Source organism: Delphinapterus leucas, chromosome 15, assembly GCF_059928025.1.
Source record: "Delphinapterus leucas isolate spDelLeu-1000000601 "Yukka" chromosome 15, BTC_Dleu_Yukka2, whole genome shotgun sequence".
NCBI classification, from domain to species: Eukaryota; Metazoa; Chordata; class Mammalia; order Artiodactyla; family Monodontidae; genus Delphinapterus; species Delphinapterus leucas.
Genome location: NC_143143.1, coordinates 60,033,371 through 60,060,015, shown reverse-complemented (window position 1 = coordinate 60,060,015; position 26,645 = coordinate 60,033,371). Strand labels below are relative to the sequence as shown.

General features: G+C 42.3%; 1 long non-coding RNA gene across 2 annotated transcripts in view; it reads right to left on the bottom strand.

The window, feature by feature from the left end:
- Positions 1-2,132: 2,132 nt before the first annotated feature.
- Positions 2,133-26,645, bottom strand: part of LOC111184365 (uncharacterized) — a 59,954-nt gene continuing 35,441 nt past the window's right edge. The window contains exons 5-6 of one of the 2 annotated variants that reach the window (XR_002647247.2): positions 25,109-25,266; positions 2,133-2,445 (exon numbers count right to left, since the gene is read on the bottom strand). This is a non-coding gene — a long non-coding RNA (uncharacterized LOC111184365). The other variant, XR_002647245.2, reaches the window with a different exon arrangement.

Sequence of the window (26,645 nt, the reverse complement as noted above, 5' to 3'; positions counted from 1 at the left end):
ATAAAAATAAAGAATAATAAAAAATAAAGATGGATATAATAATTAAGGCCAGAAATCAATGAAATTGAAAATAAGAAAAATAGAGAAAATTGATCAAACCAAAAGATGCTTCTGTAAAAATATCAATAAAATTGATAAATCTCTAGCCAGACTAACAAAGAATAAAAGGGAGGAGACAATTAACAATATCCAGAGTGAAGTGGAGAATAGCACTACCGACCCCACAGGCGTAAATGGATAATAAGAAAATACTATGAACAACTCTATACACTTAAATTCAACAACTTAGTTGAAATGGACCAATTTCTTGAAAGCCACAAACTACCAAAACTCACCCAAGAAGAAATAGATGACCTTAATACTCTTATGTCTAAGAAATCAAACAAGTAGTTGAAAACATTCTGAACAATATGACTCCAGGCTCATATGGTTTCAAAAACTATTAGCAAATCACATATATACATCTACATATAATATATGTGCACACACACACAGGCACACAACCACACAGTAGATCTTCACCAAGTGAGGTTTATCTTGGGAGTACAATGCTCATTCAGCATTTGAAAATCAATGTAATCCACAATACTAACATAGTAAAGAAGAAAACCACATGATCATATTAACTAATGCAGAAAAAGTACTTAAGCCACACCCAAAATCCTCTTGTGACTTTTTTAAGGCTCTCAGCAAACTAAGATTAGAAGGGAGCTTCCTTAACTTGATAAAGGGTATCTACAAAAAACTACAGCAAATGTCATAATGGTGAAAGATTAAATGCTTTCCCTGAGACTGGGAACAAGGCAAGAAGGTCCATTCTCACTATTCCTATTCAACATTGTACTGTAAGTCCTAGCCTTTGAAAAAAGGCAAGTAAAAGAAATAAAAGGCATATAAATTGGAAAGGAAGGGATAAAACTATCACTATTCACAGACAACAGGATTATCTATATAGGAAATTCCAAAGAATATACAAAAAGAAAAAGCTTCTAGAACTAATGGGTGAGTTTGGCAAGGTCACAAAATATAAGGTCAATATGTAGATTATTATTAATCATATTTCTATATACTACCAATAAACAACTAGAAACTGAAGTTTTAAAAATAGTACTCTTTACAATAAATCCTTAAAAAGTAAAATATTTAGGCATAAACCTAACAAAACATGTATGGGATCTGTATGCTGAAAATTCCAAAACACTGAAGACCAAAATAAATGGAAAGATATACCATGTTCACTGATTAAAAGACAACATAGTTATCAATTATCCCCAAACTAACTGCAGCAGGAATTTTTCTGTAGCTAAAGACAAGATGATTCTAAAATTGATATGAGTATGCAAAAGAACTAGAATAGTAAAAACAATTTTGATGAAGAAAACAATGTTGGAGGGCTCACGTCACGCAATTTTAACATTTATTATAAAGCTGCAGTAATAAAGATATAGTGGTATTAACAAAAGCACAGACACATAGATCAATAGAACAGAATAGAGAGTATAGAAGAGGGAGCCACATAAATATGGTCAACTGCTTTTCAGCAGCGTTACAAAAGCAATTCAATGGAGAACAGATAGTCTTTTCAACAAATAGTGTTGGAACAATTGGACATTCACATGCAAAAATAAATAAATACGCAACTAGAGAAAGCCTGCACACAGCAATGAAAACCCAACGCAGCCAAAAATAAATAATAAATAAATAAATAAAAATAAATAAACCTCAACTTTTACCACACATCTTATACAAAAATTAACTCAAAATGATCACAGAAGGATGTAAAACATAAAAACATTTAAAAGAAAACATAAGAGAGGCTTCCCTGGTGGCACAGTGGTTAAGAGTCAGCCTGCCAATGCAGGAGACACAGGTTTGAGCCCTGGTCCAGGAAGATCTCACATGCCACGGAACAACTAGGCCCATGCACCACAACTACGGAGCCTGCGCTCTAGAGCCTATGAGCCACAACCTCTGAGCCCATGTGCCACAAGTACTGAAGCCTCCATGCCTAGAGTGCATACTCTGCAACAGGAGAAGCCACTGTGATGAGAAGCCCGTGCACTGCAATGAAGAGTAGCCCTCGATCGCCACAACTAGAGAAAGCCCGCGCACAACAACAAAGACCCAACACAGCCAAAAATAAATAAATTTATTAAAAATAAAACAGAAGAGAAATGTTCATCATCTCCAGTTAAGCAAAGAGTTCATTTATATGACACCAAAAGCATGATCCATTAAAAATTACGGGTAAGGAGGGGGCTTCCCTGGTGGCGCAGTGGTTGAGAGTCCGCCTGCCGATGCAGGGGACACGGGTTCGTGCCCCGGTCCGCGAAGATCCCACATGCCGCGGGGCAGCTGGGTCCGTGAGCCATGGCCGCTGAGCCTGCGCGTCCGGAGCCTGTGCTCCACAACGGGAGAGGCCACAACAGTGAGAGGCCTGGCGTACTGCAAAAAAAAAAAAAAAGCAATTACTGATAAGGATAGAAAGCCCAGAGATAAACCCATGCACATATGGTCACCTTATTTTCGATAAAGGAGGCAATAATATACAATGGAGAAAAGACATCCTCTTCAATAAATGGTGCTGGGAAAACTGGACAGCTACATGTAAAAGAATGAAATTAGAACACTCCCTAACACCAACACCACGCACAAAAATAAATTCAAAATGGATTAAAGACCTAAATGTAAGGCCAGACACTATAAAACTCTTAGAGGAAAACATAGGCAGGACACTCTATGACATAAATCACAGCAAGATCCTTTTTGACCCACCTCCAAGGGAAATGGAAATAAAAACAAAGATAAACAAATGGGACCTAATGAAACTTAAAAGCTTTTGCACAGCAAAGGAAAACATAAACAAGACGAAAAGACAACCCTCAGAATGGGAGAAAACATTTGCAAATGAAGCAACTGACAAAGGATTAATCTCCAAAATTTACAAGCAGCTCATGCAGCTCAATATCAAAAAAAACAAACAACGCAATCCAAAAATGGGCAGAAGACTTTAATAGACATTTCTCCAAAGAAGATATACAGATTATCAACAAACACATGAAAGGATGCTCAACATCACTAATCATTACAGAAATGCAAATCAAAACTACAATGAGGTATCACCTCACACCAGTAAGAATGGCCATCATCAAAAAATCTACAAACAATAAATACTGGAGAGGGTGCGGAGAAAAGGGAACCCTCTTGCACTGTTGGTGGGCATGTAAATTGATACAGCCACTATGGAGAACAGTATGGAGGTTCCTTAAAAAACTAAAAATAGAACTACCATATGACCCAGCAATCCCACTACTGGGCATATACCCTGAGAAAACCATAATTCAAAAAGAGTCATGTACCACAATGTTCATTGCAGCTCTACTTACAATAGCCAGGACATGGAAGAAACCTAAGTGTCCATCGACAGATGAATGGATAAAGAAGATGTGGCACATATATACAATGGAATATTACTCAGCCATAAAAAGAAATGAAATTGAGTTATTTGTAGTGAGGTGGATGGACCTAGAGTCTGTCATACAGGGTGAAGTAAGTCAGAGAGAGAAAAACAAATACCATATGCTAACACATATATATGGAATCTAAAAAAAAATAAAAGGCTCTGAAAAGCCTAAGGGCAGGACAGGAATAAAGACGTAGATGTAGAGAAAGGACTTGAGGACACGGGGAGTTGGAAGGGTAAGCTGGGACAAAGTGAGAGAGTGGCATGGACATATATACACTACCAAATGTAAAATAGCTAGTGGGAAGCAGCTGCATAGCTCAGGGAGACCAGGTCGGTGCTTTGTGACCACCCAGAGGGGTGGGATAGGGAGGTTGGGAGAGAGATGCAAGGGGGAGTGGATATGGGGATATATGTATATGTATAGCTGATTCACTTTGTTAAAAAGCAGAAACTAGCACACCATTGTAAAGCAATTATACTCCATAAAGATGTTAAAAAAAAATTACTGATAAATTGGACTTCATGAAAATTTTAAATGTTTGCTCTGGCAAGAGAATGAAAAACAAACTAAATATGGGGAGAAAATATTGCAAAACATATATTTTGTAAAGCACTTGTATTCAAAATGTACAAAGAACTCTCAAAATTAAACAATAAGAAGACAAAAACATAGGCCAGATATTTTAACAGCTACTTTACCAGAAAAGATCTATGAATAGTAAATAAGCATATGAAAAGGTGCCCAACATCAATAGCCCCTATGGAAATGCAAATTAAAACTGTATTGAGATACCATTATACACCTATTAGAATAGCTACAATGAAGGAAGGAAAAACCCAACAATATTAACTACTGTTGAAGATTCAGAGCAACTGGAACTCTCATACATTATTGGTGGGAAGGAAATGGTACAGCCACTCTGTCCCTCAACCACTGATAAGTAAACTGTGGACCAGACTACCACTAAGCAATAAAAAAGACGGAAATGTTGATACACATAACAATACGGATGTATTTCAGACGCATTATGTTGAATGAAAAAAGTCAGTGTCAGAAGGTTACGTACTGCATCATCTCATTTATGTGACATCTATGTGGCAAAATTACAGGGACAAAGAAGAGATCTGTGGTTGTCAGGGGTTTCTGGTTTTGAGGGAAGGTTTGTCTATAAAGGTGCAGCATGAGGAAACTTGGGAGGGATGATGGAACTGTTCTGTATTCTGATTCTGGTTGTGGTTATATAAAAATTACATGTATTAAATGTCATAAAACAGTATATCAAAAAAGTCATTGCCATTCTATCTAAATTTGTTAAAGCCTCAATAACAGAAAACTGTAGAGCAATGTCTACAAAATTCCAAACCAAAACCCCATAATTTTATACCCAGCCGTGTTCATTTTTATGAATGAAATGGCAACACCCAGACATTGTCAATGTGAGTCCAGGAAACACAGGAGCAAAAAGACATTCTTGAAAATAGTACTTACTTATGAAATCCAGCCAACAAAGAGATAAATCAAAATTAAAAATTCAGGAAACAAAAGAACTAGTGGTGAGCACAGAATTATTTAAATATGTAATTAAGATTAAACAGCTCCAGTAATAATTATGATTGATTGCCAAAAAAGACATCAACGTTCTAAATCTTGACAATATAAAAATAACAAAAATTTGTAAGTTTGGGAAGAGAAAATAAAAAGAATTATAAGGGTGCTAATGCCATCATGTTTCATAACAGGGAGTAATTCCATACTCTCTAGAAAAAAAACATAATTAAAAACTAATCTGTGTTTTATAATTTTTTTCTTAACCTTAAAGTGATTTTTAAAGCTTTTTATTTTGAAACAATTTTAGAATTATAGAAAAGTTGAAAACAATAATACAGAGAATGTGGTATGCCCTTCATTAGTTTACATGACCACAGTACAATGATCAAAACCATTAAATCAGCACTGATATAACACTACTAATGGAACTATAGACTTTATTAAAATATCACCAATTTTCCCACTGATGTCCTTTTTCTGGTTCAGAATCCAATCCAGGATCCCATATTGCATTTAATTGTTTTATCTGGACTTCCCTAGTGGCGCAGTGGTTAAGAATCTGCCTGTCAATGCAGGGGGACACAGGTTCGAGCCCTGGTCTGGGAAGATCCCACATGCCGCAGAGCAACTAAGCCCATGCACCACAACTACTGAGCCTGCACTCTAGAGCCTACGAGCCACAACTGCTGAGCCTGTGTGCCACAACTACTGAAGCCCGTGTGCGTAGAGCCCACACTCCACAATGAGAAGCCACTGCAATGAGAAGCCCGCGCACCGCAACAAAGAGTAGCCCCCGATCGCCACGCTAGAGAAAGCCTGCACGCAGCAATGAAAACCCAACGCAGCCTAAATAAATAAATAAATATAATTGTTATATCTGCCTAATAATTCCCTTAGAGTGATCATTAAGAAATAATATCCCTTGGGTGAAGAAAAATTACTCAAAAGTCAGCAGTTACTTCAATTTCACTTCAGTTTCTTTTTTTCTTCAAGTTCAGGTAAAGTTAAATTATACTTTTATTTAAAACACTATTGCAATAACACCAGTGTCACATGAGTTGAATGATTAATATCTCAATATTCATCAGGAAAAAAAAAAAAGCTGATCAAGATGCTGAGATGCTGTCTGAAAATCCTTATTAGCCAGAAAATAGCACAATGCCCAGGGACTATTGTAGGTGATGGGAAAACTTTGAAAAGTGATCAGATTTGTGTATTTCACAACATACCTGTGGCTGTCATGCAGAGGATGAATTAGAGAGCTAAACCTGGAGGAGGTGAGTTGGGAGGCTGTTATAATAAAACAGGTAGACAATTTGGAATCCGTTTGACTCTAAGTAACAGAAAATCCAAATAATGGTGGCTTACACAAAAGAAGGGTTTATTCTTCTCACAAGAAAAACAAAGGTCAGCAGTTACTGCTGTTAAATATTTCACCAAGATCCAGGCGGTTTTTGTTTGTCTTTTTGTTCTATTACATTGGCTTTTATCTTCATGGTTGTCACTTCATGGTCCAAGATGGCTCCCACAGCTCCAAACATCACATCCATGTTCAAAGAAAGAAAAACTCAGGACAGATATAAGGCTCTACTTCTATTTCTTTTACCTCCAGCAGACTTTTGCTTTCATCTCCTTGGTCAGAACTGTGTCTTCTAAGTGGAAAAGAGACTCAGAAAGTGAGTAATCTGAGATTATACACATTACAGATGGAAACAAAATAATAATGTTTTTAGAATGGAAGAAGGAAGAAATGTATATGTTGGATAAGCAATTAACAATGTCTGTCAGACAGGTATGAGTTTAAGAGCCCCAAACTATGTCAGTGAATGGGGCCTGGAGGTGAGCAGATACATCTGAGTGATACAGAAGACAGGAAGGGCAGAACTTGGTGACTGACCGGCTATCAGTTATGAGAAAGAGAGAGGAATGAAGGACGCCTCTCAGGTTTCTGAGTTGGTAGAAAAGGAGAATGGGGACGCTTGGACTGAAGGGGAAAATTCTAGCCGCTATTTACTTGGGGTTCCAGATATACTGAACAACATTAAGAAAGTGTTCCTTGATTAATTTTAAATAAAAATCAAACATCCACCATCTAATAAGCAGATACAATAGACTAGGTGTGGTACCAAATGTTTTATATGCATTATCTCATTTAATCTTTATAACAACTCAGTGAGTTTGTTCTGTTTTGGTCATTGGAATACCACCAGTGTCCAGAAAATCACCTGACACGTAATAGGTGCTCTAAAAATATTGAACAAAGGAAGAAAGAGGAGAAAAATCTGAGGTTCAGAGAAGTTAAATGGCTTGCCTAACCTGAGGTCATACATCTGTAGAATGGAAAAGCCAAGAGTTCAGCTTAGCTCCGTGCTTTTCTCCACTGTTCACAATCTTTCTGTTACAAAAAGCTATGAAACTCCCATTTCTTCAGAGAAAATGGAACAACTGGGAAAAATGGAATCTTTCCAAGACACTGCGTGATCCAGCTTCTCAATGCCTCCCTAACCCAGTCTCCTGTCACTCTCCCCACCTTGTGGCACTCAGGTCACTTTGCTCCATTCAGCGGCTCCTAGGTCAAGTTCCCCAGATCCCCCAGGATCTCTTAACACCGCCTACCCCTTTTCTATAGCACTTCTTGGAGTCTATGACTAAAAAGATATTGGAATGATTATCTGTTTATTGTCTGAACTCATGCTAGAATGTAAGCTCCATGAAGGCAAAGTATCTGACTCATTCACTCTATTTATCCCCAGTCTTCAGCACAGTGTCTGGCACAGAGTAGGTGCTCAGTAAGCATTTTATGCCTGAAGGGATAGACAAATGAATGTGATGGATAGGTGGATATAATGGATGGAAGAATGTAATGGATGGATGAATGAATAAACAGATAGATGGGTGGATCTTACAGATGAGGAGCCAGATGCGATGGATGGATGGATGGATGGACGGACAAGAGACATTCTCTAGACCACTATCCCTGAGGCTTCTCATCTCATATTCCCAGGTTTCCTGGCAGGCTGCCTCCTGCTACAGCTTCTGATTACTCCTCCTTCCTTTGCTGGCAAAGACTGCCTGGTTGGATCTTACCTGGGCCCACACTGCTGGGAAAGTAGCCAAAAGAATCCAGATCTGACTTGGCTGTGTGGCAGCAAGAGGCTGTGGGCTGATGTGAATATATCCTCTCCCTGGGGAGAAGGTGGACTCAAGGCAATTATGCAGCAGAAAGGGCTCTGGAAGTAAATCTGTCTTGCACGAACAGGTTAGAGTTAAATTTGACCTGAGCCATGAATCATACTGTCAGTCTCCCATTCAACCGCATCATTGAGCCAGCAAACTTTGTGAGTGCTACTCTTTATATAGATACAAGTATATGTATTTATACAGAGGTATGTGCACAACTGAAGCATTCTGATTAATTGTATCCTTGGTGAGAAAGACTTTTTTTCATCACTCCTTCTTTTGTGTTTAGTCAAAGCTGGTTCAAGGATGTGGAGGTGAAGGCCCTTGAAGGACTGGAAGTGCCAGGAGTGGGAGGAGAGAGCAATTCATTCAGCAAACATTTCCTGATACCGACTCTGGGAGGAGCGCTTGGGAATGGGAGTGCAGTGTTGGAGGGTATGAAAGTTAATAAGACGTGCTTTTCGCCCCCATGTTATTCAAAGTCTGGTGGGGCTGCTGACTGACAGGAGGAAGGATAGTGGGTGGTTAAGGATTTAGATTCTGAAATCAAATAGATGGAGATTCAAATACCAGCCTCATCATGTACTTGCTGTGTGACCTTGGCAAGTTATTTAAAGTCTCTGAGCCCAAGCTCTCACCTCTATGGGTAAATATATATATATATATATATATATATATATATATATATTCTGTCTTCTGGAGTTTGTGTGAATCTGGAACAAGACAATAAATGTAAAGCCTGGCACAGAGTAAACACTCAAGAATCATCGTCATTATCGTCATAACTAAAGCTTTTTCAGTGTTCATTATGTGCCAGGGACAAAAAGCACTTATATGTAGTAACTCACTACTACTGCTACTACTACTACTACTACTACTACTACTACTACAGAGAGATGTTATTATTCCCCTTCCCACAATCTCCCCATTTTTCAGATGAAAAAATGTGTGACATAAAGACTTGCCCAAGGTCACACTTCTACTAACTGGTGGAATCAGGCCTTGAACTCAGAAAACAAACCCAGATCCAGAGGGTCACAGATCCACCCCAGAATTCTTTTAGCACCCTCCTGGTACCCTTTTCTTAACTGTGATGATCCCCCTGGCCCAACCTTAAGGACAGAGGGAAACTGCTTCTTTGATCCTTAGTTACTGTTGAGTGCCAGGTATTTATATATAGGAGGTACAGTGCTGTATAGCGTTTATGGACTGAATCCATGCTCTTCTCTTATGTTGAAGAAAAGATTCGTAACAATAGTAATCAGATGAACAATCTAACTTAAGTTCATGGGGAGGGGAGGGGTCCTGAAGGGCTGGGCGGTAGCTGGGAACTGCCTGACCCCATAGGCACTCCAGGAGGAGGGAGGGAGAGAGGAGGGAGGATGCACAAACAGCTGGCAGCACCCCACCCCATCACCATGCCTAATTCACTTCAGAACCAGAACGTACTCCTCTCCTTGTCTCAGTGTCCACACCATAGCACTCACCTCCTGACACTAAGCCATGGTCTGGAGGGTCTCATGTTCCATCCAACCCAAGGAGCTTATCAGCTTATTCTTTTTTTATAAATTTATTTATTTTTGGCTGCGTTGGGTCTTTGTTGCTGCATGTGGGCTTTTCTCTAGTTGCAGCGAGTGGGGGCTACTCTTCGTTGCGGTGCGCGAGCTTCTCATCATTGCGGTGGCTTCTCTTGTTGTGGAGCACGGGCTCTAGACATGTGGGCTTCAGTAGTTGTGGCACATGGGCTCAGTAGTTGTGGCTCGCGGGCTCTAGAGCACAGGCTCAGCAATTGTGGTGCATGGGCTTAGTTGCTCCGTGGCACGTGGGATCTTCCCGGACCAAGGCTCGAACCCTTGTCCCCTGCATTGGCAAGCGGATTCTTAACCACTGTGCCACCAGGGAAGTCCCAGCTTATTCTTTTAAACAATGACAGGGCTCTCCAGGTCCCACCCCAGTCCAACAGAAACCAAACCTGTGGGGGTAGGACCCAGGCATTGGTATTTTTCTTAATCCCCACCCCACCTCCACCCCTGCCACTACCCATAACCATTTCTACTCCCCTTGAGTGGTTAACTCTCACTGGCCTTTTCAGCCTCACTTCCTCCAGGAAGACTTCCTGCTGTCGTTCCATAACTCCTAGTTGGGTGCATCTCCTCTGAACTCCCGCAGCACACTTTGTGTCTACAGTATTCACACTTATTACCTTGGTGAAGTTGCGCATATACTATCTCTTCCTCTCTGAACCTTGAGTGTTACATCCATATTGTGTCTTAGTATAGGCATGTGTCTCTCTAATCTATACAAAGGCCTACCCATTGTAAAAGAGCTATAGTACCTGTGGAAGAAATGAGTGACCGAACATTGAGGATGTTTCTGGCTTTCTGCTCTTAAAAATAACAGTGAACATCTCCATAAATATGACTTTTCTTGTGTTTTAGAATATTTCCCTATTAGTAGGGCTACTGGAACAGGGGCATAAAGAGTCATGTGTCTATTTTTATAGGCATATGTGTCTCACTCCACACTTTTCTCTTCCCCCTTCCTAATAAGACCCAGAATGTGTCACTCATAGAGTTTAGATGGGATTGACCCAACCCTCAATCCCGTGAGTAAATCTCTAGTTTAATCCAATCAGGATAACCTACTGCCTCCACCCACCAACTGCCACACACAGTGATGGATTCAGGGATGGTCACATGATCAAAGCCAGGCCCATCAGGGCCAACCAGATTCAGATCCACTGAATTTTCGAAATTCAGGAAAAGAAACTGAGGTGGTCACATTGCTGCTGGATTAAGCCTCACCTGAAACTTACCACTCAGGTTTTGAGCTATGTTAAGTCAATAAATTCCCTTTCTTGTCTAAGCCACTTTAAATTGGATTTTTTGTTGTTTGTTTTTATTTTCAAGCTTACTTTCAAAAGCATCTTAACTCATGTACTACACTGCGTCCAAACTGTTTTTCAAAGAGTTGTCAACTTTTGCAACTAGGCTGAAATTGTTTTTAACTTATTAGATAAGACAGCTGCTTCTAAGAATTCAATAATTCAGGATATCAGGGGTCACAAAGACTCCAGGATTGATTCAATCATATTGCCACCCCCTCCACCACCACAGCAAGCAGTAGAATATGGAGTCAAGTGATGTCTGTCACCCCTAACCTGGAGGAACAGGTAGATGAAAGACAAATTTCTGTTCCCAGATGGTGCTATGAATTTTTTTCTATGCCTGAAAATTTTAAGAGTAACCTTTTCCATTTTTTTAACATAAAACAACCCTTGATCATTACAGAAAATCAGAAAATATCTATATTTCAACTATCTACTGCTGTGTAATGAACCATTCCAAAATTTAGTAGCTTAAAATAACAGTCTTATTAAGCTCCCACATTCTGTGGGTCAAGAATTTGGAAAAGGCACAGTGGGGATGGCATGTATTTGCTCCACCATGAACCCTCAACTGGGAAGACCAAATGTTGGGATTGACTTGATTGCTGGGGCAGAATTATCTAGAGGTAACTGGACTTACATGTCTGGCCTTTGAAGCTGGCTATAGGCTGGAACCTCAGCTGGGGCTGGAACACATATATATGGACTGTCCGTGTGGCCTGGGCTTCCTCATAGCATGGCTGCCTCAGAATTTTTACATGGAAGCTCAAGGCACCAAGGCTTGTGTCCCAAAAAACTAGACCAAAACTTTATGGCCTTTTCTGACCCAGCACTGGAAGTCACATAGCATCACTTCCACCACACTCCAATGGGCATTCAGTCACTAGGGTCACTCCAGATTCAATGGGAGCGGACACAGACCCCGTCTTTTGCTGGCAAGGGTATCAAAGAATTTGCAGGCATATCTAAAAACTACCGCAATATTCAAGTAAAAAGAAGACAATAAGCAAAAACACAACCCTGCTCACCCAGAGAAAATCACAATCAACATCTGGGTGGCTACCTTTGCGGATATTTCTTTTTATTGATTTTATAACACTGGATTAGTTTTTTTTATATATAATTTTATTTATTTATTTATTTGGCTGCAGTGGGTCTTCATTGCTATGCGCAGGATTTCTCTAGCTGAGGCGAGCAGGGGCTACTTTTCGTTGCGGTGCGCGGGCTTCTCATTGCGGTGGCTTCTCTTGTTGTGGAGCATGGGCTCTAGGCATGCGGGCTTCAGTAGTTGTGGCACGTGGGCTCAGTAGTTGTGGCTTGTGGGCTCAGTAGTTGTGGCATGTGGGCTCTAGAGCGCAGGCTCATTAGTTGTGGCACACGGACTTAGTTGCTCCGTGGCATGTGGGATCTTCCCGGACCAGGGCTGGAACCCATGTCCCCTGCATTGGCGGGCGAATTCTTAACCACGGAGCCACCAGGGAAGCCCCTGCAGGAAAGTCTTTGTTTCATCCCCTTATCTACTCTGCTTCTTCACTTGTTTGTCCAAGAGCTTTACTCACACAGAGCACTTTTAAGTTTTGTCAACATGAATAAAGACTTGGGAGCCGCAGGAAGCAGGCAAGAGGCTTACTGCGCACCTTCTGGGCAACCTCATCGGTTCTTGCTTTCTCTGTCCCTCTCAGGAGCAGAATACATTCCTCTCCCTGTCTGTACAGCAGCATAGGAACCTCCTTAGGTGGTTTAAACATGCCTTGATAAGGGCAAGTATGTGTCTGTCATCCTCCGCAGACTTATCGAAGTATTTATTTCCATACAAAAAACAGGGGAAAAAATGAAAAGAAAAATGTTCTTCCAGGCTTTTAACATCTATAAGGACAGGGGCTAATGCTGCCTCATTTTATAGGTGAGAAAGCCGAGGCTAAAAGAAATACAATAATTTGTTTGCCGTCCTACCCTCACACTCTCTCAGGAGCTCTAAAAGACGCTGCCACGGCAACACGAACTACCTACTGACCCTGAACTTGCAGCACGTCTTCCTGCTCCAGTGCCTTCCCTCATGCTGTTCCCTGTGCTTCTCACTGATGGCACCACATTCTCCAATTCTCCCGGTATCTGCTGCACAAATAGACCCTATCCCATCCTTCAACCTGCAGAACAGCACTCAGTCTGTAAAAGCTGGAGAGTTCCAACACAGACACACAGCCAAGTCAGCATGAAAGGTAGGAAAACGTGACCTTGAGACCGGTTCCTCCAGCACTCCCAACGCCCCGCCTTGAGAACAAGGAGCCTGGAGCAGCCCTCAAGTGGGGCACAGCTCCCTGGGGCCTGGGCAGGGATCAGCCTGTACCAAGGCTGACGACTGACTCATCCACTCAGATCCTTCCCATTTTCTCAGGGCAGGCAGTTCCTGATGCAGAGCTGAAAATTCTCCACTGCTTTATTGTGTGACTGTTCTTGGGGGCGGGGGCTTTGTGTAGATTTCTGAAAAGCAATTATGCTTATTACTGGTTAGGATTTCAGAAACCTTCTATGTTTGCTGAATGCATTAATTTGCAGCCCTTTCCATCACTCATGTTTCCTGACAGCCCCATTTTGCAGGTGGAAAAATATGCAGATGGAGAGCAGTGGAGAAAGGCTGTAACAAGAAATCAAAGACGTAAGAGAAATTCAAAGATGGAAAGAGAGCTTCCTGACGACATCAGCGCTTGTAGAGTTCCCAGGCCCTCACCTTGGAGATTTCAGTTACGTTAGCCAATAAATCCTCCCTTTTACTTAAAATGGTTCGAGTTGAATTTCTCTCACTTGAAATCACAAGTCTTCTGACTATTATGCCTCTTGTATGTGTCTTTTAAAAAAAAAGTGTATATATATATATATATATATATATACACACACATATACACACTAAATGTTAATATTATGTATATAACATTTTAGTTTGTTTTACAAAATAAAGTCTCATTTTAAAAAATTGAAACAAAAAAGCAAAAGAAAAAATAAAATAAAAAATTGAAACCATACAGAACTATATAAGGTATAGAGTTAGGGTTAAGCATAACCAATGAAGCACATGCACTTCCTCTGCACCCTCTCAAATTCCCACTACAATTAAAGTAAAGAGATAAAAGAGGCGGCCCACAGGGTGGAGAGAATGAGGGAGAAGAGAACAGCAATAAAACATAGACGTTATGCAACAAATGGGCAAATAGTGACTGACTCAGCCAACCTAAGAAATCTGAACCCTGTGCAAGGCAGTGGAGAAGCAGAAAAGCCATCAACTTTATGTTCTGGATTCCCCCAAAGGCTCAGGAATTGGAGGTGTCATGGGCCTCTTAAAATAGGGTACAGATAGGGCAGGAAATGGCAAGTTTGTAAAAAGTCTGTAAAAGAAGTGATTAGACCTCTGAGTGAGGACCCCTAGTCAGGCAGGTTAGAGGGTGTCTTTCAGGCTTGAAGCAAGAGACTCTGGCCTTGGGGGGTTCCATCCAGAAATCAGGAAGAGGCTGAGTTAAGAAAGAGATATAATCTGAAGGCTGAGGCCTCATTCTCCTCTCTACTCTGAGAGTCAGGATGTTACTCCACCAGGCAGGCAACTGGAAGGTTTCTACTCTGGGAAAAATGAGCAACCTAAGAGAAAAGGCCCACAGGTACTCACAGCTGAGGTTTCCCACAAATAAACAGCCCAACCAATCAGGCCCTTCCCAATCAACACCTTTCTCCTATGCATTATTTACATGTATAATCGCTTACAAAGGAGGGAAGGTTGTAATTACCCACACTGTTCTACCACTTGCTTTCTTAATCTAATAATGTACTATGGACACAGCCCATGTCTGTACACATAAGTCTTTATGTGCAATAGACTTATATATGAAGTCTTCATGTATATGAAGAGTAGGATACTCACACAGTCTCCAAGTATCACTGCACAGGTTACTTATTTACAGAGGGAGGGGGTTCCTGTACAATGATTAATCTGATGAACACTGCTCTAACCAAAGGGTCAAATTTGACATCATGAATGAGGGCCACTCTGATACCACACGTCTTTTTATGTGATGCACTAACAGGGACGCAACATTACTTCCAAGTCATTCCCACTAAAAACATACATCTTGAATCTAACCAGAAGGAAATAGACAAATCCAGAATGTGAGAGAGCCTCCTAGACTCTTCAAAAAGATCAATATTATGGGAGGGGGGAAATGAACTGTTCTAGATTGAAGGTAACTAAAGAGATTTGACAACTAAATGTAGGGGAATTGTAGATTGGAAAGACACTAGCTAAAAAGGAACTTTGGGGGACAGTTGGAGAAATTTGAATATAGAATGTAACTTTGAATATATAATGTATAGAATGTATTAATGAACGTATTAATGTCGAATTTCCTGAATGTAGTGCAAATATGGCAAAGTATTAGCAACTGGTGAAACTGGGTAAAGGACGTATGGGGGTTCACTGTACTTTTCTTGCCAGTCTTCAGTAGCCTTGACATTTTTCAAAATAAAAAGCTGGTGGTTAAGGGAGTTGGCTCTGGAGTCTGATCTACACAATCCATTTGGGAAGGTGACTCAACTTTTCCAAGCACCTTCTCTGTCAAAGGGTGATAATAATAGAACCTACCTCATGAGCCTGTTGAATTAAATGAGATGATGCCTGCAAAGTGCTTATCAGAGTTGCTGACATAGTAAATGTCAACTGTCATTATCATGTACCCCGTTCTTTTTAATGGATACATAATTCCACTGTCTTGAGTTTCTCTTGATTTGACAGGAAAGTTATCACCCAGCTAATGAGTGCTGCTATTTTCTTGTTAGCACAAGATAAGGTGATCACAGTTTGTGCTGTCTGCTGTGTGATGGAGCAGAAGGAGGTCTTGCTCCAACTGTTGAATTTGGGTGCTTGACTTGTGGACACCTGTAGTTGTAGAGCCCCTCCCCCCACCTCCTTCGATTAATAGAAAGCCCTTTTCATCTGGGAACCCATTCAATGTGGTTTGAATTGGGTTAACTCTGCTTCCCCTACTGCCTCTGGGGTAGCCATTCACCCAGGTTCAGATAAAGCTCTTTCCTCCCAGCAACAGTGGTTACTTTAAGGATTAGCATCATCTTACACAGGGTGCTTCCTGGGAAAGCTTTGCCACCACGATCTGGAATACCTACAATGAACCAGAAATACAGAAGTGGACAGAGCCCAGCCCTGGCCCCAGGAGACACTTGGGTCTAGAAGGGGAGACTGACAAGCTGCAGATCCAGGTCTCCAGAATCCCAGATCCCCCAAAGATCAATGCTTTTCACTTCTCTGTCATTGCATCAAATGGAGGCATCAGAATTGAACTTCCCAGAAACTGGCTTTATCTGCAAGGCAGAGATTTAAGTTTCTCTCCAGAAGATCTTGAAGGTAATTTCCTCCCAATTACCACTAGTTTGTCGTCAACACCAATCCCTTGGGAGGTATTAATAGAGGTGAGATGGTACTGAATGATAATGTCAGGGAACCTGCACTATTAAATAACTTCTGAAAATTCCCAAGGTTTAATGGCAATGTTTTCCTTTGAACTCCTAACTTCTTCTTTTTTTTTTTTTAAAGCACTCTCCAGCTATTTCATTTTATTGTGTTCAGACCATCCTTTGACGCAAGTGTGATAAATATAGTCATATCCGTTCGTCTGATAGCAGAGGGGGTGGTGCAGTGTCACGGGGAAAAGCATGGGCTCTGGCATCAGACTTCCTGCATTCACTCTTGGCTCTGCCAGTTAGCAGCTTTGTAATCTTGGGCCAGTGACTCTGCTTCTTTGAGCCTCAGTTCCCTCATCAATAAAATGGAGTGAAAAAGTACCTGCTTAATAACATTGTGGTAAAGCTCAAGTGAAATAATGAATGCAAGAGGAAAACCTGGTACATAGCAAGGCCTCAGTAAATGACAGCTATTATTATTATTGTTATTACCAACCGTTCGGGGTGACAGAGGTAGACAAGCAATCAGGGAGAGCTGCATGTGGTGTTAGATATGGAGGTAGATACAAAGGGCCAAGAAAACTGTCCCTGCTCTCAAGGTGGGGAGAGAGGGAAAAGTGCAGTGGGAAGCGAAACAATAATGCAAACAATTATAAAGGAGTCCCCTATAAAATATGTTTCAAGGTAGCACTGATGCTCATACACACAGTACAGGCATCGGAGTGAGCTCTACAGGGCAAGAATGGGAACTAATTCATCTCTGGCTGGGAATCAGCCTAGAATCAAGCCCAAGGAGATGCTCAGGTGAACATAAGGACGTTTGTTACAGACAAATGTGTTTTTTTTTGCGGTACGCGGGCCTCTCACTGTTGTGGCCTCTCCCGTTGCGGAGCACAGGCTCCAGACGCACAGGCTCAGCGGCCATGGCTCACGGGCCCAGCCGCTCCGCGGTATGTGGGATCTTCCCGGACCGGGGCACAAACCTGTGTCCCCTGCATCGGCAGGCGGACTCTCAACCACTGTGCCACCAGGGAAGCCCCAGACAAATGTGTTTTGAGAAGTGTCCTGCTACACTCTCGCAGGAAAATAACGTTAGAGGTCATGGAGTTGGCCTGGTGTAGAATTCATGTCTATCTGATGCCAAAGCTCCTAATGTTTCTATGACATCCCACTGTCTTCATTGATTTCTCTCTACCTGTTCACAAGTTCTGAAGAATAACAGCTGCTCATCCTATACTGATGGAGAGGATGGAAGGGTGGGTAGATGGTGTGTGGTGGGTAGATTGTGGAGAGAGGGATGGGTGGTGCATGAATGGAAAGTAGAGGAGAGATGGAGGGACGGTAGGTAGATGAAAGGACGATGGTGGCTAGATAGATGTAGAGTGGATGGATGGGTAGATGGGGGCTGGAAGAATGGTAGGTGAATAAATGGTTGGATAGTTGAAAGATGAATGGATGGTGAGGAGATGGATGGACGGCAGATAAATGGACAGAGGCACAGACTTGCTTTATACTTAAAAGCTCGTGAGATATAACCTATAGGTTAAGCAGTAGCCCAGGGTGAAGTGCAACCAAGTACAGTTAGGTACTTAACAGCTCACTCTTTGTTAAAATAACAGCTACTTAATGATAACTGGTAAGTACTGTAGTTCAGTACTTACTATGTACCAGAGCCTGTACTAAGCCCTTTACGGAGATCATCTCACAAAAGTCCTGAGATCATTGTAATTATATCCATAAGGAACCAGAGCTTAGAGAGGCCTGCTCCAAGGCGCACAGCAAGTAACTGGCAGAATCAGGACTCCGACTCAGGCTGCTGAAAACTCCAAGCTCGCGTTCTTAACCTCTGGGGTCAGTTCTGTGATTGACTTTTTCTTCACAAAAAAGTCTCATAACACCAACTAGGAGTCAGGAAATATTTCCCAGGGGAGGAGACACCTGAGCTGAGTCTCAAAGGCCAGAAGAATAAAGAGCTTTCGAGATGGAAAGCACAGAGAGCCTAGCGCTGAGGAGGTGTAACAGCCCTTCCTACAGTGTGAGAGGGAAGCAGGAAAAAACATAAGACTGGAAAGGTAGGCTAGGACCAAATCATGGAGGGTCTTGAATGCCACAGATAGAATAATTAATGGTAATATTAGTAGCAATGAATGCTATGAGTCAAGCTCTCTGCTAAGTACTTTTACTTGTATTCTCTTATCTCATCCTCTCAAATATGTGAAACTAGTTGCTATAGTTATCCTGATTTGCAGCTGAAGCTGAGCATGTGATTTAGTAACTTACTGAAGGTTATACAGCTAATAAGTGGCAAAGTCAAGACTTGAACCTAGGTCTCCCTGACTCCAAAGTTCATGCCCTGTGCTGCCCCGTGTGAGCTTGAACTTTATCCATTCCACAAGGGTTTGGACTTCATCCTGTCCCATAGGAAGGCATTGAAAGCTCTTAAACAGGGAAACAACCTGAAAAATGTGTGTATTAGAAATATCCCCTCCGGGACATCCCTGGTGGCACAGTGGTTAAGAATCCATCTGCCAATGCAGGGAACACAGGTTCAACCCCTGGTCTGGGAAGATCCCACATGCCGTGGAGCAACTAAGCCCATGCACCACAACTACTGAACTCGCACGCCTAGAGCTCCTGCTCCACAACAAGAGAAGCCACTGCAATGAGAAGCCCGCGTACTGCAACAAAGAGTAGCCCCTGCTCGCCGCAACTAGAGAAAGCCCGTGCGCAGCAATGAAGACCTAACACAGCCAAAAATAAATAAAATAAATAAATTTAAAAAAAGAAAGAAAGAAAGAAATATCCCCTCTGTTGATTATGCAAGTTGGACAGAGTAAGACAAAACCGGTCTCTTCTGTAAGTCCACCTTTTCTGTGTGCCTGCCTTTGCCTAGACCTGCATCTTACCTCCCAGGTCCCTGAGCCCATTTACTGGATGGGAGGCCAAGACAACTGATTTGCTGTGTGACCTTAAGCAGGACCTGACCTCACTGGGCCTCATATTCCTTACAGAATAGGAAGGGGCTACTCACAGATTCTTAGGGCTCTCTCCAGTTCTGACATTATTCTTCCCTCTGATGTTCTCTGGGATTATGTAGCTAAATGTGCCACTTTTAGCCATTCATGACACCCTCAAGAAAGTTGACATCTGCATTTTTTTTTTTTTTTTTGCACTATCATGAAGTGCCAATGGCTCTTCCTCCCAGTATAAAAGTGTTGTTTTGGGCCACTATTCAACATAAAGCTTTGTTCTCCTGACCCTCTGGTGTCATCGCTAGTTTGTCTCTACAGAATCCTTTTGAAGACACCTTTGCCTTCCAGAGCCACTAACTCCAAGGGGGAAGCTATTTATAAGCCTCTGACAGTATATAATTGCTGACTGCATCTAGCTGAGGAGTTGTCAGCAAGTAGCATTACACCGGAAATTTGGGCTCCCCAAATTTGGGCTCCCCAAATGCCCACAGAGGTGTCAACTGTCACTTCCTTGAGAACTGAGGAAAGTTTGCATTCCATTTAAATGTAGTCCAGGAACTAAATTGGGGGCAGGGAGGGTAGCTGTAAACCAAATGGTGAATATGCCCTCTGGCTTGTGCCCTGAAGAGTACTTGAGTAGGACTAGCCCCTCAGTCTTAGTGGAAGGGCAGATACTAATGAGTGTGGGACAAGAGTGTGGTGCTCATGAGTGTGGGCTTTGGAGCCAGACTGCCTGCGTTCAAAGCCCCGCTCCAGTTCTTACAGGTGATACAAACTTGAGCAAGTTACCTAACATGGCTGTGCCTCAGATTTCCCCATGTGGAAAATGTGGATATTGTGGGTTTAAGTGAGTCATTGTGTGTGAGGTCATAAGAACAGTGTTGAGCATGTAGTGACTGCTCAACAAAATGTTGGATATTATTATTATTAGGGTTCCAGGGGCCATCAGAGGCCCCACTAACCTAAAGAAACAAGTATGCCATAAGGCTGTGATCCCCAAAGTATGCTCCCATCCCAGCTTTACCAGCACCTTGTTACAAATGCAGATTCTCAGGCCCCACACTGACCCACTAATCAGACTCTCTGGGGGTGGAGACCATGGATCTGGGCTTTACAGACACTCTGGTGACATTGGTGCATGATGAAATCTGAGAACCATAAGCATCCCTCCTTCCTCCTAAAACACCCCTCATGGTAACTCCTCTAAGATGGATAAACATGGCAGAGTGGCTATGACTTGGGCAGGTCTTTCCCTTTGCTTGAGCGTCACTTTTCCCCATTGTAAAATGGGTGAAAACACAGCGTTGTCATGCGGAGGCAATGAAATTACGGAAATGACAAGATCTTATGGCCCATCCTACCTATTTTGTCTTCCTGGAAGACCTTAGGAAAATATCCCTGGGACATAAGGCTGTTCCCTGCTGATTTAGCAGTTTAGTTCACTGGCTTTGGAAACATACATATATTTACTGTAAAGAGAAAACCAACAGATAGGCGAGGCTCTGGGTGACTCCCAGCAGGTGGCTTCCTCCTCTCTAGGCTCCAGTTCCTCCCAGCCATTTGTAAACCTTGGAGCAGAGGGCCTCCAGACCAGATGACTGAGAGGAGAGGAATAGCTTCAGAATGACCAGGACTCAAATCTGGGCTCCAGCCGAGTGACATGGGCAATTTACCGCACCTCTCTGAGCCTTTCTGTAAAATGAAAACCATCATCTTCCCCATTCAAGGCTGTTGAGACAACTAAATGAGATCTCTTGCCCAAGAGATCCATACTAAGCACCTACTATGTGCAGGCTCTGTTCTGGCTCTGCAGATACGGTGATGACCAAGACCATGACCTGCCCTCATGTAGCTAATATTTTAAAGCTGGAGACAGATATTCCATGTCTAGTTACAAAGTTAATTACCTTATTACCACTGCTATGGATACATGATGACATAAGAGGGGCCCAGTCTGATGTGTGGGGTTAAGGGCAGGTGAGGACCTGGTCTGAGAGCAAGTCTGAACTTAGTGGGAAAAACTGTAGCAAAAGTACAGAATCTTTAAGGCCACTTTGAGAATTTTGAGCAATAAGAAGCAATAAAGGATCAGCAGGAGTGTGAAGGAGGAGCGTGAAGTGATCAAATCAGAATTTTTCAAAGAACCCTCTTACTAAAAAAAACAAAAAAGGGCTTCCCTGGTGGCGCAGTGGTTGAGAGTCCGCCTGCCGATGCAGGGGACACGGGTTCGTGCCCTGGTCCGGGAAGATGCCACATGTAGCGGAGCGGCTGGGCCCGTGAGCCATGGCTGCTGAGCCTGTGCGTCTGGAGCCTGTGCTCTGCAACGGGAGGGGCCACAACAGTGAGAGGCCCGCGTACTGCAAAAAAAAAAAAAAAAAATACCATACCAAGTGCTGGTAAGGATGTGGAGCAACAGGAACTCTCATAGAGCTCTGTGCAAATGGTTACAACTATTTTGACAATCGTTATGTTGTACACCGGAAACTAATATAATGGTGTATGTCAATTATGCCTCAATATAAATAAATGAACAAATAAGAAAAGCAGTTTGGCAGCTTTGTTATGAAGTTAGAAATACTCTTACTGTGCAGCCCAGCAATCCCTCTAGGTACTTCCCCAGGTGAAATTAAACACATGTTCACACACACCAAAAAAATAATGGAGATGAACGTTTGCAGTGGTTTTATGTATAATCATGAAACAATCCAGATGCCCATTGACTGGTCAGGGGGTAAATAAACCCTGTACATCCCTTCAATGCTCCTCAGCAGCAAAAAGAAGCACATCACTGATACACATAACAACATGGATGAATCTCATAAGAATGTTGCTGAGTGAAACAGACTCCAAAGAGTACCTACTATATTATCTTATTTATAGGATACTTCAGAAAAGCCATGACTACACGGATAGAAAACAGATCAGTGGCTGCCAGGGGGTAAGTGGAGTTGGTGGGGTTGACTGCCAAGGGTCATGGGGGAATATTTTAGCGTGACAGAATTGTTTTATATTTTGATTATAGTGGTGGTTACCTGACTGTGTGTGTTTGTCAAAATTCACAGAACTGAACACTATATAGTGTTCAGTGAATTTTATTGTTTATGAATAATAACTTTTAAAAACAACACATTTGCTACAGAGAGAGAACAGATTATGCTGGAGGACAATTAGAACACCTTTACAGGTAAGAGATAAGAGATGAAGGTACCTGGGCTGGCATGTGGAAGTGAGGATAGAGAAGTGGGCAGACTCAAGAGCTAGTTAGGAGGGGAGGCAGCAGAAGGGTGGCATCTTACAGGATCATTCTCGTTGCTCTCTTTGTATCATTTATATGAGCCATAAGTATATATAGACAACTTCCAAATGTATACCTACAATTCCTGCCAGTTAGAACATTTTATGGCCTCATAGATTCATAAGGGGAAGAAGGAGACAGGGGCAGTCAGGTGAGTGGGCAGAGGCATCATTGGGGACCCAGTGGAACAGAAATTCACATATGATCTCACTTATATGTGGAATCGAAATGGTGATCATTTCACAATACATAGAAATAGGGAATGATTATGCTGTACACAGTATAATGTTGTATGTCAGTTATACCTTAATAAAAACATTTTCTTTCCTTCTTTCTTTTTTTTTTTTTGACTGCGTTGGGTTTTAGTTGCGACACACGGGATCTTAGGCATGTGGGATTTTATCGTTACGGCGTGCTGTCTGCTCGTGTTTCTCTCCATTTGTGGCGTGCGGGTTTTCTCTCTCCAGTTGCGGAGCGCAGGCTCCAGGGTGTGTGAGCTCTGTAGTTTGTGGCACGCAGGCTCTCTCTTTGAGGCACGTGAACTCAGTAGTTGGGGCACGCAGGCTCAGTTGCCCCACGGCATGTGGGATCTTAGTTCCCCGACCAGGGATTGAAACCCACGTCCCCTGCGTTGGAAGGCGGATTCTTTACCACTGGACCACCAGGGAAGTCCCTAATTATTGTTTTTTAAAAGACACACCTAAGGTGTGAACAGGGTCCTGAGTGATGGCTGCAGAGGGACAACCAGCCCCTGTTCATGAATAAGGAGACCAAGAGCACCATAGTGAGCAAATTCATTGACACTGTTGATCTTAATAGAGACTCCAGATCTAATGTGTCATCTCATGCCCCTGGAGATGTCTCTAACTGCTTACTTGGTGACTGACTAAAACTTGAACCAGCAGTGAGTGTCATCTAATGAGACTGGGATGCCAGAGCCTGGATTTATATGCCTGAATTACATGGAGGAGGAAATTCAAAGGCATAGGGACATGAGAAGTTTTGACTGGATTTATCATGTGCAGCCTGCACACCCACCCACCAACTGTGTTCCATGAGAAGGCCCAGGAGACACTGCCTTGACTAAGGCCTCAAGAGGGGAGCACATGTGTCCCTGAAAGCTCTGTGGTTGATCTCTTTGAATGACAGATTCAACCACAGGGAGTGTCACCATTGATACAGGCTCCCTGATTCCAATGAAAATGATGGGATCCTGAAGTAGTGGAAGACAAATGGCAGCACTTAACTAAGACCAGGTGGGCACATCTATCTTAAAGGGCAGTAGGGAATGTCCCAGTAAGTAGAACGTCTTGGTCCACAGAGGTCTTTGATAATGTTTAATTGATCATGGAGTCCTACGAATGAAATAGATGGGCACCCTACTAGAGAACTGTTTGACTTCTGTAACAGGAAAAATTCTAGATCTGGTAGCCAAAAATCTGGCAGTCTCGACTGTGAAGAGTCATGGCTCTCACTCAGTTTTGAAACCTAAGTCAATTCACACACAAAGAGCCCTTCTATTGTAGGGGATGTGGGGTATTACTGAAGAATGGCTCTGCACTATTGTCTCAGGTACACACAGTGAATCTTCCTCTAAGCATTCCCCCAAAGGACCTGCAGCCACTTGCTAGAGTGACTGTGTTATAAGGAAAAAGAAATTTTCAGAGATTACTATCCACGGGCCCTGAACTGATGCTAATTCCTGGGGACCCAAAATGTTACTGTGGTCCAAAATGGGGTTGTAGTGTCAAGTAATAGCATTTCAGCTCAAGTCAGACTCATGGTAGACCCAGTCTGTCCACAAATCTACCCTGTGGGTTATGTTCTCAGTTTCTAAATTTGTTATTTAAATAGACATACTTGACAACTTGCAGAATCCCCATATTGGCTCCCTGAGCAATGGGATGAGGATCATTATGGTAGGAAAGACTAAGCAGAAACACTTGGAACTTCCCCTCTTACTGCTGTGGTGAATCGGAAGCAATACCACATCACTGGGGAAATTGCAAAGATTAATGCCTTTGAAATCTTGAAAAAAGTAGGAATACTGTTACTTATTATATCTCCCATTTAGCTTTCCAGTTTCTCCCATGCAGAAGTCAGATGGATCTTGAAAAATGAGATCCTAACTATTATAAACTTCATCAGGTGGTGATCCCCACTGAAGTTGCTGCTTCAGGTGCAGTATCTTTACTGGAACAATTAACACGGCCCCGGCACTTAGTAAGCAGCGACTTATGCCTAATGCCTCCCTGCACCCCATACCAATGTATAAGGACAATCAGAAGCAGCTTGCTTTTACCTATCAGGGATGACAGTCTACCTTCCCAGCCATGCCTCAAGAACACATCAATTCTCCTGTTCTCTGCCATAACATAATCCACAGAGATCTTGATTGTCTTGAGAGTCCACAAAGCATCACACTGGGCCACTGCATTGATGACATTTTGCTCGCTGGATCTGATGAACAGAAAGTAACAAGTATTTTAGACACCTTAGAAGGACATATATGAACAAAGGGTGAGAGATAAAGTGTTGGGGATTCAATGGTCTGAAGTATGTCAAGATTATCTCCTCTAAGGTGAAAAACAGGTTACACTACCTTGCACCACTTACAATGAAAATAGATACAATACTTAGTAGGCCTTTTTTGGACTTTGGAGATGATATATATCACATGTAAGTGTGAGATTGGACCCATCTAAGAGTTATCTGTAAGTCAGTTTCAAGTGAAAACCAGAGCAAGAGAAGGCTCTACAGCAAGTTTGGGCTGCAATAGAAGCCACTCTACCAGCTTGGCCTTATGATCTAGCATAGCTAATGATATCTGAAGTGCCTATGGCAAATAGGGATGCTCTGTGGAGCCTCTGAAAAGTACCAATAGGAGAATCACAGCACAGACCCCTAGGATTTTGGAGCAAATCTATGACCTCTTCCACATCTGTTCTGTTCTATTCTCCTTTTTAGAAACAGCTTCTGACTTGCCACTGGGCCTTAGTAGAGACTGAACACCTAGTCACAGGACATATGGCCTGAGCTTCTCATCATGAACTGGGTGTTGCCTGACCCATCTAAACATAAGCTTGCACACATGCAATATAAATCTGTCATAAAATGGAAACAGTGTATAAGAGGCCAGGCTTGCACAGGTCCAGAAGGTACAAGTAGGTTGCACAAGCAGATGTGGCTCAGACTCCTTTGACATCAACTTCTATTGCATCACCTCCCTTCTCTTAATCAATGCCTTTGGCTTCCTGGGGTGTTTTTTTTTTATAACCAGTTGACTAAGGAAGAGAAAACTCAATTCTCTTTTACAGATGAGTATGCAAAAAATTCTGGTACCACCTCAATGTGGACAACCGCTGCACAACAGCCCTACTCATGGGTGATCCTGAAGGGCAATAATAAAGGAAAATCTTCCCAATGGGCAAAATTTCAAGTAATACATCTGGCTGTCTACTATGTCTAGAGTGAGAGAAGGCCAGAAGGATCTATATTAATCCATGGGCAGACCATATATTTTGGCCATACGGTCATGAACTTATAAGAAACATAATTGGAAGATTGGTGAAAAAGAAGTCTGGGGAAGAAGCAGATGAATGGACCCCCTCAGAATGGGCGCACACCATGAGGATATTTGTGCCCATATGAATGCCTCCACAAAGGGTATCCACTGCAGAGGAGGTTCTTAATAATCAGGTAGACCAAATGATGCATTCAGTGAATGTCAGTCATTCCCTTTCCCAAGCCACCCCAGCGCATGCTTAATGAGTCCATTAACAAAGTTGTCATGGAGACAGAAGTGGAAGCTATGCACAGGATCAACAACAAGAATTTCC